This window comes from Schistocerca serialis, chromosome 3, assembly GCF_023864345.2.
Source record: "Schistocerca serialis cubense isolate TAMUIC-IGC-003099 chromosome 3, iqSchSeri2.2, whole genome shotgun sequence".
In the NCBI taxonomy this organism is placed as follows: Eukaryota; Metazoa; Arthropoda; class Insecta; order Orthoptera; family Acrididae; genus Schistocerca; species Schistocerca serialis.
The window spans coordinates 64,739,924-64,753,484 of NC_064640.1; the positions used below are offsets into that span (position 1 = coordinate 64,739,924).

The window sequence follows — 13,561 nt, forward strand, 5'->3', positions numbered from 1 at the left end:
GAGCAGCAGCGGCAGCTGGCCCAGGAGACATCGTCGGCCCAGCATCAGCAGCGCTCACCTCCTCGACAGGACTGATCATTCCACGACAATCTGGCATTGATTCTATGGTACTGATGTATGATACCCAATTGCTAATATAACCTTACCTTGCACGATCTGTCACAGATAGCAAGAGACCGCTACTGCCCTTACTACCCAACCTGATACTGTCGCAGAGATTGTTTTTTCCCATGGCACTTGCCTTGGCACTTTTTTCCCTCTGCCCTTCAAACCGCTCTTCTTTCAAGCTTGACTCTGTCGAGCTTTTTCGACCATTTGTATCACCCAGATGGGCCCGTATTAATGGGTAACCCTACACAGACGTAACAATGCAGAGGTGACAGTAGACCTTTTGAGTTGGTCACCATGCTTGTGCGAGCGTGGAGGGGCTCACACCTAAAAAAAAAAACGCTCCTAGACTATGTGGCTGTGCGCAATTTGGAGGGGGTGGCGAGAGCAAAGCAGTTTTGACGGTGTCTTTGTCGACAGCACACGCCGCGCCGCTCACACCTCTGCGGAAGAAGACACATTTGCAGCAAGCCAGCGCGAGCCACGCTCTCTCCAGTAAGTGTTATTGTAACTACAGTTCAATGATTGTACACTGAAGCGCCAAAGAAACTAGTATAGGCTTGCGTATTCACCGACAGAATTGGCACTGTGCTTGGTAACGCCTATATAAGACAACAAGCATCTGGCACAGTTGTTAAATCAGTTACTGCTGCTACAATGGTACGTTATCAAGATGTAAGTAAGTCTGAAGTGCTATAGTCGGCGCACGAGCAATGGGAGAGAGAGTCACAGAGGTAGCGACGAAGTGAGGATTTTCCAGTACGACCATTTCTACATCTACATCTACATTTATACTCCGCAAGCCACCCAACGGTGTGTGGCGGAGGGCACTTTACGTGCCACTGTCATTACCTCCCTTTCCTGTTCCAGTCGCGTACGGTGCGCGGGAAGAACGACTGTCTGAAAGCCTCCGTGCGCGCTCTAATCTCTCTAATTTTACATTCGTGATTTGCTCGGGAGGTATAAGTAGGGGGAAGCAATATATTCGATACCTCATCCAGAAACGCACCCTCTTGAAACCTGGCGAGCAAGCTACACCGCGATGCAGAGCGCCTTTCTTGCAGAGTCTGCCACTTGAGTTTATTAAACATCTCCGTAACGCTATCACGGTTACCAAATAACCCTGTGACGAAACGCGCCGCTCTTCTTTGGATCTTCTCTATCTCCTCCGTCAACCCGATCTGGTACGGATCCCACACTGATGAGCAATACTCAAGTATAGGTCGAACGAGTGTTTTGTAAGCCACCTCTTTTGTTGATGGACTACATTTTCTAAGCACTCTCCCAATGAATCTCAACCTGGTACCCGCCTTACCAACAATTAATTTTATATGATCATTCCACTTCAAATCGTTCCGCACGCATACTCCCAGATATTTTACAGAAGTAACTGCTACCAGTGTTTGTTCCGCTATCATATAATCGTACAATAAAGGATCCTTCTTTCTATGTATTCGCAATACATTACATTTGTCTATGTTAAGGGACAGTTGCCACTCCCTGCACCAAGAGCCTATCCGCTGCAGATCTTCCTGCATTTCGCTACAATTTTCTAATGCTGCAACTTCTCTGTATACTACAGCATCATCCGCGAAAAGCCGCATGGAACTTCGGACACTATCTACTAGGTCATTTATATATATTGTGAAAAGCAATGGTCCCATAACACTCCCCTGTGGCACGCCAGAGGTTACTTTAACGTCTGTAGACGTCTCTCCATTGATAAAAGCATGCTGTGTTCTGTTTGCTAAAAACTCTTCAATCCAGCCACACAGCTGGTCTGATATTCCGTAGGCTCTTACTTTGTTTATCAGGCGACAGTGCGGAACTGTATCGAACGCCTTCCGGAAGTCAAGCAAAATAGCATCTACCTGGGAGCCTGTATCTAATATTTTCTGGGTCTCATGAACAAATAAAGCGAGTTGGGTCTCACACGATCGCTGTTTCCGGAATCCATGTTGATTCCTACATAGTAGATTCTGGGTTTCCAAAAACGACATGATACTCGAGCAAAAAACATGTTCTAAAATTCTACAACAGATCTACGTCAGAGATATAGGTCTACAGTTTTGCGCATCTGCTCGACGACCCTTCTTGAAGACTGGGACTACCTGTGCTCTTTTCCAATCAATTGGAACCCTCCATTCCTCTAGAGACTTGCGGTACACGGCTGTTAGAAGGGGGGCAAGTTCTTTCGCGTACTCTGTGTAGAATCGAATTGGTATCCCGTCAGGTCCAGTGGACTTTCCTCTGTTGAGGGATTCCAGTTGCTTTTCTATTCCTTGGACACTTATTTCGATGTCAGCCATTTTTTCGTTTGTGCGAGGATTTAGAGAAGGAACTGCAGTGCGGTCTTCCTCTGTGAAACAGCTTTGGAAAAAGGTGTTTAGTATTTCACCTTTACGCGTGTCATCCTCTGTTTCAATGCCATCATCATCCCGGAGTGTCTGGATATGCTGTTTCGAGCCACTTACTGATTTAACGTAAGACCAGAACTTCCTAGGATTTTCTGTCAAGTCGGTACATAGAATTTTACTTTCGAATTCACTGAACGCTTCACGCATAGCCCTCCTTACGCTAACTTTGACATCGTTTAGCTTCTGTTTGTCTGATAGGTTTTGGCTGCGCTTAAACTTGGAGTGAAGCTCTCTTTGCTTTCGCAGTAATTTCCTAAATTTGTTGTTGTACCACGGTGGGTTTTTCCCGTCCCTCACTGTTTTACTCGGCACGTACCTGTCTAAAACGCATTTTACGATTGCCTTGAACTTTTTCCATAAACACTCAACATTGTCAGTGTCGGAACAGAAATTTTCGTTTTGATCTGTTAGGTAGTGTGAAATCTGCCTTCTATTACTCTTGCTAAACAGATAAACGTTCCTCCCTTTTTTTATATTCCCATTAACTTCCATATTCAGGGATGTTGCAACGGCCTTATGATCACTGATTCCCTGTTCTGCACATACAGAGTCGAAAAGTTCGGGTCTGTTTGATATCAGTAGGTCCAAGATGTTATCTCCACGAGTCGGTTCTCCGTTTAATTGCCCGAGGTAATTTTCGGATAGTGCACTCAGTATAATGTCACTCGATGCTCTGTCCCTACCACCCGTCCTAAACATCTGAGTGTCCCAGTCTATATCTGGTAAATTGAAATCTCCACCTAAGACTATAACATTCTGAGAAAATTTATGTGAAATGTATTCCAAATTTTCTCTCAGTTGTTCTGCCACTAATGCTGCTGAGTCGGGAGCTCGGTAAAAGGAGCCAATTATTAACCTAGCTCGGTTGTTGAGTGTAACCTCCACCCATAATAATTCACAGGAACTATCCACTTCTACTTCACTACAGGATAAACTACTACTAACAGCGATGAACACTCCACCACCGGTTGCATGCAATCTATCCTTTCTAAACACCGTCTGTACCTTTGTAAAAATTTCGGCAGAATTTATCTCTGGCTTCAGCCAGCTTTCTGTACCTATAACAATTTCAGCTTCGGTGCTTTCTATCAGCGCTTGAAGTTCCGGTACTTTACCAACGCAGCTTCGACAGTTGACAATTACAATACCGATTGCTGCTTGGTCCCCGCATGTCCTTTCTTTGCCCCGCACCCGTTGAGGCTGTTGCCCTTTCTGTACTTGCCCAAGGCCATCTAACCTAAAAAACCGCCCAGCCCACGCCACACAACCCCTGCTACCCGTGTAGCCGCTTGTTGCGTGTAGTGGACTCCTGACGTATCCAGCGGAACCCGAAACCCCACCACCCTATGGCGCAAGTAGAGGAATCTGCAGCCCACACGGTCGCAGAACCGTCTCAGCCTCTGATTCAGACCCTCCACTCGGCTCTGTACCAAAGGTCCGCAGTCAGTCCTGTCGACGATGCTGCAGATGGTGAGCTCTGCTTTCATCCCGCTAGCGAAACTGGCAGTCTTCACCAGTGTTCTGTGAATATCAGGAATCCGGTAAAGCATCAAATCTCCGACATCGCTGCGACCGGAAAAAGGTCCTGCAGGAATGGGATCAACGACTACTGAAGAGAATCGTTCAACGTGACAGAAGTGCAACCCTTCCCCAAATTGCTGCAGATTTCAACAGTTTCAGCTGTTGTCAACGTGTGAACCATTCAACGAAACATCATCGATATGGGCTTTCGGAGCCGAATGCCCACTCGTGTACCCTTGATGACTGCACATAACAAAGATTTACGCTTCGCCTGGGCTCGTCAACACCGACATTGGACTGTTGATGACTGGAAACATGTCGCCTGGTCGGACGAGTCTCGTTTCACATTGTATCGAGCGGATGAGCGTGTACGGGTATAAAGACAACCTCATGAATCCATGGACCCTGCACTTCAGCAGGAGACTTTTCAAGCTGGTGGAGGCTCTGTAATAGTGTGGGGCATGTGCAGTTGGACTAATATGGGACCCCTGATACGTCTGGATACGGCTCTGACAGGTTACACGAACGTAAGCATCCTGTCTGATCACATGCATCCATTCATGTCCATTGTGCATTCCGACGGACTTAGGCAATTCCAACAGGACAATGCGATACCACACACGTCCAGAATTACTACAAAGTGACTTCAGGAACACTCTTCTGAGTTTAAACGCTTCCGCTGGCCACCAAACTCCTCAGATATTAACATTATTGAGTACATCTGGGATGACTGCTGTTCAGAAGAGATCTCCACCCTCTCGTATTCTTATGGATTTATGGACAGCCGTGCAGGATTCTGGGTGTCAGCTCCCTCCAGCACTACATCAGATATTTATCGATTCTATGCCACGTCACGTTGCGGCACTTCTTCGCGCCAGCGGGGGCCATACACGATATTAGGCAGGTGTACCAGTTAATTTGGCTCTTTAGAGTATGAGAACCATTACACTAGTACGTAACAGACAGCCAAGAGACTTTGTTATGTAAGTTTTCCATTACTTTGTTTCTAGTGTAAATAAATAAGCTCATGTTTCGACCATTTAATAAAAGTTCAGAGAGCCCATAAGCTAGCGCGACCAACTCTCAGGTATTTACCCGAATCTCCCGTACTACAGCATTTTTTTCAGTCGTCCAGGCTCTCTTATTGACTGGCTCGTTCTCCTGTATATTTCGTCAGTGATAACTGTTATAAATACTAATCTCACTAAGTACTACCGATGGTTCAAAATCCGTGATCGACAAATCTGGAAACATTTTCGTATAATAACAGATACTATTTTCGACATGTCGCCTTTTTTTCTGTTCATGCTTCTACGGAAATAAGACGCTTTGGCTCAAGACAGTGCGAGGAGTGGAGAAAGAATGCCACAGCCTACGCGTCTAGAGGGGTTGTGAGAGGGGGAATGCTTAGGCCTACTTGTTTCTCGATCAGTACTGGAAACCCACGGATGCGCTCGCTTCGTACCGATCAGCAGTTATGGTGTACATAAGGCACGGAAATAACAATGACTCCCGAAAATGTATTACAGACACATTCATGTCCCACTCGTTACATTACATACTTCTCAGATCACTAACACAAGCTTACTGTTTGCTGTGTAAACGTAACTTCAACATTCCTCACAAGAGCAATATCGACTACATCTACATCTATACACTGCAAGCCAACGAACGGTGTGTGGCGGAGGGCACTTTACGTGCCACTGTCATTACCTCCCTTTCCTATTCTAGTTGCGTATGGTTCGCGGGAAGAACGACTACCGGAAAGCCACCGTGCGCGCTCGAATCTCTCTAATTTTACATTCGTGATCTCCTCGGGAGGTATAAGTACGGGGAAGCAATATATTCGATAGCTCATCCAGAAACGCACCCTCTCCAAACCTGGACAGCAAGCTACACCGCGATGCAAAGCGCCTCTTTTGCAGAGTCTGCCACTTGAGTTTGCTAAACATCTCCGTGACGCTATCACGCTTACCAAATAACCCTGTGACGAAACGCGCCGCTCTTCTTTGGATCTTCTCTATCTCATCTGTCAACCCGACGTGGTACGGATCCTACACTGATGAGCAATAATCAAGCATAGGTCGAACGAGTGTTTTGTAAGCCACCTCCTTTATTGCTGCAACTTCTCTCTATATTACAGCATCATCCGCGAAAAGCCGCATGGAACTTCAGACACTATCTACTAGGTCATTTATATATATTGTGAAAAGCAATGGTCCCATAACACTCCCCTGTGGCACGCCAGAGGTTACTTTAACGTCTGTAGACGTCTCTCCATTGCGAACAACATGCTGTGTTCTGTTTGCTAAAAACTCTTCAATCCAGCCACACAGCTGGTCTGATATTCCGTAGGCTCTTACTTTGTTTATCAGGCGACAGTGCGGAACTGTATCGAACGCCTTCCGGGAGTCAAGGAAAATAGCATCTACCTGGGAACCTGAACCTATTATTTCCTGGGTCTCATGAACAAATAAAGCGAGTTGGGTTGAGAGGTACCCACATGCCTTGCTCATACTGTGGCATCAAGCGGTCAGGCCTGCAAGATGAGTGGTCTGCCAAGCGAGTGGATTCATTCTTATTTATTGAGTAACATGAACTCTCGTACTCACAATTAAGTTACAAATTATCCTCCTGTATGAATAATACGCAACGGAAACGCACATCTGACTATCAGTGATTTACAGAACTCTGGCTGTTCACTACGCACTGGCAATACCACATTTTCTTTTTGTTTTTTATTTAACGGCTTTTATCAACACGTGGCCACCGCACTGAATATGAATGGCGCACACATTATAAATTCGGGACATCATGACAACATACAATTCGAAGGAAAAGTCCACCAATCTTTTTCTTTTCACTATCTTATTTATTCCGATAAATTCTATAACCTAAACACACAAATTCTATAACCTACAACAATACCGCATGAGAAATTCCTCCCAGTGGGCATGGCTTTACATTGGTGAGTCTCTACCTTATGGTCTCGTAATTATTTAACGCTACAGTGCACTTTATGGATAGGATGGTGGATCAAAACTGGCTCTGAGCACTATGCGACTCAACTGCTGAGGTCATCAGTCGCCTAGAACTTAGAACTAATGAAACCTAACTAACCTAAGGACAGCACACAACACCCAGCCATCACGAGGCAGAGAAAATCCCTGACCCCGCCGGGAATCGAACCCGGGAACCCGGGCGTGGGAAGCGAGAACGCTAACCGCACGACCACGAGATGCGGGCGATGGTGGATCTTTTATTATATCTCACACTTCGACTCTCACAATCATCATCAAGAAACTTTCCTCCAGATCGAGCGGTACTGAAGGAACAAGCATAACCCACTAATCTTTTGAAACTACCTTGCTACTCCCCCATGCAAACCACACATACCCAAATTACATGACATACACCACACTACAACATGGAATACAATACAATAAATAGTGTGGTGTCACCGCCAGACACCACACTTGCTAGGTGGTAGCCTTTAAATCGGCCGCGGTCCGGTAGTATACGTCGGACCCGCGTGTCGCCACTGTCAGTGATCGCAGACCGAGCGCCACCACACGGCAGGTCTAGAGAGACGTCCTGGCACTCGCCCCAGTTGTACAGCCGACTTTGCTAGCGATGCTACACTGACAAATACGCTCTCATTTGCCGAGACGATAGTTAGCATAGCCTTCAGCTACGTCATTTGCTACGACCTAGCAAGGCGCCATTACCAATTTATATTGAGCATATTAATGTACCATCAAGAGCGATGTTCTACAATTATGGATTAAAGTTAAGTATTACAGCAACTGCGTCCGTTTTTCTAAGTTCTCATTTCCTTGTAATGTTCCAGACCTCACGCCAGTCTGCGTGTAATTAAACGCGTGCATTTCGGCCTCCTCTAGCAACACGGTGTTGGCTCTTCTGCCAACACAGCAAATAGTCACAACACTATCACTTTCAGCTTTCCCACTCCAATTAGTATTTATCCCAGTTTCACACGACACTGCCCCACTTTGTAATTCTGCTTTCCTACTATGAACTCTGGAGATTTATGCGCGTCTTCCTGTGCAATGCAAGCCAAGTGGCGTTGCTGGATAGACGGCTGACTCACCTTGCTTCTCTCTCAGAGTATTATAGTTTGAATCAAGCGTCACACGGAAACATAACATGCAAAGTAATATTAAGAGCATATTCATCACACACGCGAGTCCTCAACTGATACCATGGACGAGTACTTCTCTTTATCCTTTGTCTCATACACAGATTGAGACTCACACAGTACTCACCACGTGGAAATACTCGCCTCTAATTTCAAATTCTGCACACGCTATTTCTTAAATATTTCAACTTATAGTACACACGCTAGTAATTCAGCTTGACTTAAGCCCACGGAAGTATTTCAACTTATTGCTACATGTGGTTTCATTGTGACTGTTGGTCACTTCCGAAGATTACTACGATCCCATTAATATTACCTGCCTGACATTTAATTCTCCCCGCAAAAGTTCCTGAAATAGAGAAATTATTATTTCAAACTACTCTTAAATATTCCACATGCATACCATGTCTCCACTCTTTTGTCTTTACGAAGCACACCTAAGACAGGTCTTAACAGCACCAGATCCAGCGGCAGAGTGCCGAAACATGGCCATTCTGCAGGTCCTCTCGCACCTCTGCTGAAGTAGGGGAGCACCTTGCTACCGTATTGGTCAGCCACATTTCAGGCGCTCAAAGCTCAGGTAAATTTCATCTCTTTGGTCCCACCAAAGGTGGCCAAAGGATCGTCTCAAAGATGATCATACACTCCTGGAAATGGAAAAAAGAACACATTGACACCGGTGTGTCAGACCCACCATACTTGCTCCGGACACTGCGAGAGGGCTGTACAAGCAATGATCACACGCACGGCACAGCGGACACACCAGGAACCGCGGTGTTGGCCGTCGAATGGCGCTAGCTGCGTAGCATTTGTGCACCGCCGCCGTCAGTGTCAGCCAGTTTGCCGTGGCATACGGAGCTCCATCGCAGTCTTTAACACTGGTAGCATGCCGCGACAGCGTGGACGTGAACCGTATGTGCAGTTGACGGACTTTGAGCGAGGGCATATAGTGGGCATGCGGGAGGCCGGGTGGGCGTACCGCCGAATTGCTCAACACGTGGGGCGTGAGGTCTCCACAGTACATCGATGTTGTCGCCAGTGGTCGGCGGAGGGTGCACGTGCCCGTCGACCTGGGACCGGACCACAGCGACGCACGGATGCACGCCAAGACCGTAGGATCCTACGCAGTGCCGTAGGGGACCGCACCGCCACTTCCCAGCAAATTAGGGACACTGTTGCTCCTGGGGTATCGGCGAGGGCCATTCGCAACCGTCTCCATGAAGCTGGGCTACGGTCCCGCACACCGTTAGGCCGTCTTCCGCTCACGCCCCAACATCGTGCAGCCCGCCTCCAGTGGTGTCGCGACAGGCGTGAATGGAGGGACGAATGGAGACGTGTCGTCTTCAGCGATGAGAGTCGCTTCTGCCTTGGTGCCAATGATGGTCGTATGCGTGTTTGGCGCCGTGCAGGTGAGCGCCACAATCAGGACTGCATACGACCGAGGCACACAGGGCCAACACCCGGCATCATGGTGTGGGGAGCGATCTCCTACACTGGCCGTACACCACTGGTGATCGTCGAGGGGACACTGAATAGTGCACGGTACATCCAAACCGTCATCGAACCCATCGTTCTACCATTCCTAGACCGGCAAGGGAACTTGCTGTTCCAACAGGACAATGCACGTCCGCATGTATCCCGTGCCACCCAACGTGCTCTAGAAGGTGTAAGTCAACTACCCTGGCCAGCAAGATCTCTGGATCTGTCCCCCATTGAGCATGTTTGGGACTGGATGAAGCGTCATCTCACGCGGTCTGCACGTCCAGCACGAACGCTGGTCCAACTGAGGCGCCAGGTGGAAATGGCATGGCAAGCCGTTCCACAGGACTACATCCAGCATCTCTACGATCGTCTCCATGGGAGAATAGCAGCCTGCATTGCTGCGAAAGGTGGATATACACTGTACTAGTGCCGACATTGTGCATGCTCTGTTGCCTGTGTCTATGTGCCTGTGGTTCTGTCAGTGTGATCATGTGATGTATCTGACCCCAGGAATGTGTCAATAAAGTTTCCCCTTCCTGGGACAATGAATTCACGGTGTTCTTATTTCAATTTCCAGGAGTGTATATTCACATTCACTATCTGCGGTTAGCAGACCACCATACATTCATTCACTTCACAGATCTCACCAAACAGGATGTAGGGATTTACTTTGTGGGAGTGCACATGTGATCAATTAAATAAATAAATTGTCATTCTTTCCCACACTGGTATCCGGCTTCGCTGTATTAATTGAAATTGAGTTATTTTACAAAAAAATGTGTTGTTCTGACAAAAATAATGAAGTATGTTGTACCTATTTTCAATGTCGGGCGGTACTGCACCCTTTCAGGGTCTCACACGATCGCTGTTTCCGGAATCCATGTTGATTCCTGCAGAGTAGATTTTGGGTTTCCAGAAATGACATGATACACGAGCAAAAAACATGTTCTAAAATTCTACAACAGATCGATGTCAGAGTTATAGGCCTATAGTTTTGCGCATTTGCTCGACGACCCTTCTTGAAAACTGGAACTACCTGTGCTCTTTTCCCATCATTTGGAACCTTCCGTTCCTCTAGAGACTTGCGGTACAAGGTGATAGAAGGGGGCAAGTTCTTTCGCGTACTCTGCAGCCAACATTCTTTCATAGATGTACATAACAGGAACGAAAAAGAAGTGAAGGCGTCCTCAAATTTACTCACATATTTTGATAATGACAGCAAGGTCATTATCGCTGATGTCTTGAAAGATCCCTCTAAATCAAACAACTTTTTCTCCATTGCAGCTGATACCTCCAAACATAAAAAACACAAAGATGTTCGTCTAGTTGTAAGGTATTTTGATACTGAAAGGGTAATAAGAAATAGGTTTCTGAACTTCACTGTATAGGCTGATGAGACAACTAATGGTTTTCAAAGTGTAATCAAGTGCTCACTGAAATTTCATAAAGTAGATATAAAAACCTCACTGTAAACTGAGGCGATAATGCAAATGCAAATCACTGGAAGCATAATTCTGTGTTTAAACTGCTTCAAGAAGACAATAAGCATTTGATGAAACCAAATGCTCAGATCACATATTGTATAATACAACAGAACATGCATGCCATGCATTAGATGTAGATACTGAAATGCTTTTCTTGGCAATATATGGACATGTGCCTGTATCATCAGTTCCAAGTGTTGTGGATTGGCCAGAGCGCCAACCCACAATGAAAGGAAGCCGAAAGGCACGCGGTAAAGCTCACGCAGGATGGCGTGAGGTCTGGAACAGGACAATGTCTTGAGACTAGCAAAAAAGGTACGTAGCTTCTGGAATACTTTAATCCATAATTGGTGAACATCGCTCTTGACGGTACATGCATCACAAGATAAATAGTAAATAATAATGGTGCCTTGCTAGGTCGTAGCAAATGACGTAGCTGGAGGCTATGCTAACTATCGTCTCGGCAATTGAGAGCGTAATTTGTCAGTGAGCCATCGCTAGCAAAGTCGGCTGTACAACTGGGGCGAGTGCTAGGAAGTCTCTCTAGACCTGCCGTGTGGCGCCGCTCGGGCTGCAATCAAAGATGGTGGCGACACGCGGGTCCGACTTATACTAGCGGACCGAGGCCGATTTGAAGGTTACCACCTAGCAGGTGTGGTGTCTGGCGGTGACACCACACCAAGAACGTGCGATTTAGTTGTACAGTTGAAAGTTATTGCGAATGCATCTCACGGTCAGATGTTGGGCATCTCCCTTCAAACCAATTTCGAATGTTTGTCGCCCGACCTTAAACCTAGATTACTAAACTCTCATAAAATTTGCAATTGCATTTGGTACCAATTCGCGGTTTCCGCCAAACTAGTATTGTCAGTATAAGTTGTAAAACAGGACATTTTGTACTTACTTTGTATGTGACATACCACTGGAGACCTTTCAATTGTAATTAAGTAGTGCATACACTATAAATTACGACTTCCTTTGGCTCAAATGGCTCTGAGCACTATGGGACTTAAAATCTGAGGTCATCAGTCCCCTAGAACTTAGAACTACTTAAACCTAACTAACCTAAGGACATCACATACATCCATACCCTAGGCAGGATTCGAACCTGCGACCGTACCAGTCGCGCGGTTATAGACTGAAGCGCCTAGACCCGCTCGGCCACACCGGCCGGCCGACTTCCTTTAAATGAAACGTGGAATAGTAAAACTAAGATTGTTAGTATAACAATTTTACATTTCCCTCCCTTTAGTGTTCTATGGTTAACTGACCACGCCACCTCTTACCAGCTACAGACACAAAAGAAAGCATGACAATTCTCTACAGAGACTTAAATGATTTATCATTAGTACAGAACCGAGTCGATACATGTGTAGATGTCTATTCAACAACTTGTCATAGCACGTTAAATTGTAGGCAATGTAGTGGATTATGTCTGAGTTAAACGGCTTTCTGTTGGACAACTCATTCTACTCCAATGTGTAGTGCCTTCAAAGAAACTCTACATTAATATATCAGGTTATATTTGATATTTCCACGTTAATATTTCAACATTCGTAAAGCTGAGTCATTCCATTCCATGGAACACAAATAAACTGTGCATTCTTGACTTCTTTCCAAATGCTAGCGACTTCTCTTTGCCGAATCCGTGAAATATGACGAATGTAATGAGGAGTAGAATGAACGGGTACATTGGGTGGTTCATTTGAAGAGAACACGTTCGATTTCACTGTCCCGCCCCATCCTTCCTCAAAATGAACATGTGCTTCATCTCTAGTAGTCACATGGGTAGTCAACACCACGTTAATCCGTAACCTTCCTTCCTGTCGTTTTCGCGCAACTTTGAAGTGAATAGGTGTCTATGTGGGGACTTCCAGACTGAGAGATTGAGTAGAACGCGGTTGATTTACCGAAGGATATTTGATGGTGAAGCTGAAGGTAAAACATAGCGTAGTATTCTTTATATTCATCAAGTGTATATTACTCACTAAGAGCGCGTCTGCGAACCCCGATGCTGTCTCCTCGGCTTGTGTTCAGTAAGCTTTGCTGTCCGCAGGCCAGTGTCTTACCTAACGTTTCATTGCTGTGTCCTACCTGTGAAATCTCCAAGAAGCCTACTATCTATAATGTCCCCTTAAAAACCGGTACCGAACACACGATAATAGGCTCGTTATATGTGTAGGGATACCGACAAGTGCCGTAATTTGAGGCAGTACTATCGCTTCTTTACTTATCTTCCATAACTAATTTGCATCGAACGTGAAACCTTTAACACGTAACATCAGAGCTATTAAGGGGCTCCGGAAAGGCTCAAAATCATGAAAAGTTCAATTTTTACTTTTTTGCGTTTTCTGAATCTGCAGACTATTACCTTTTAATAGATATATAAT

General features: G+C 45.9%; 1 protein-coding gene across 3 annotated transcripts in view; it reads right to left on the reverse strand.

Moving 5' to 3' along the window:
* Positions 1-13,274, reverse strand: part of LOC126471526 (solute carrier family 22 member 7-like) — a 218,620-nt gene extending 205,346 nt beyond the window's left edge. For all 3 annotated transcript variants that reach the window (XM_050099751.1, XM_050099749.1, XM_050099750.1), the window contains exon 1: positions 13,160-13,274. The gene's annotated coding sequence lies outside the window, so the exon portion shown is untranslated. The remainder of the gene's footprint in view (positions 1-13,159) is intronic.
* Between the last annotated feature and the right edge of the window lie 287 nt (positions 13,275-13,561).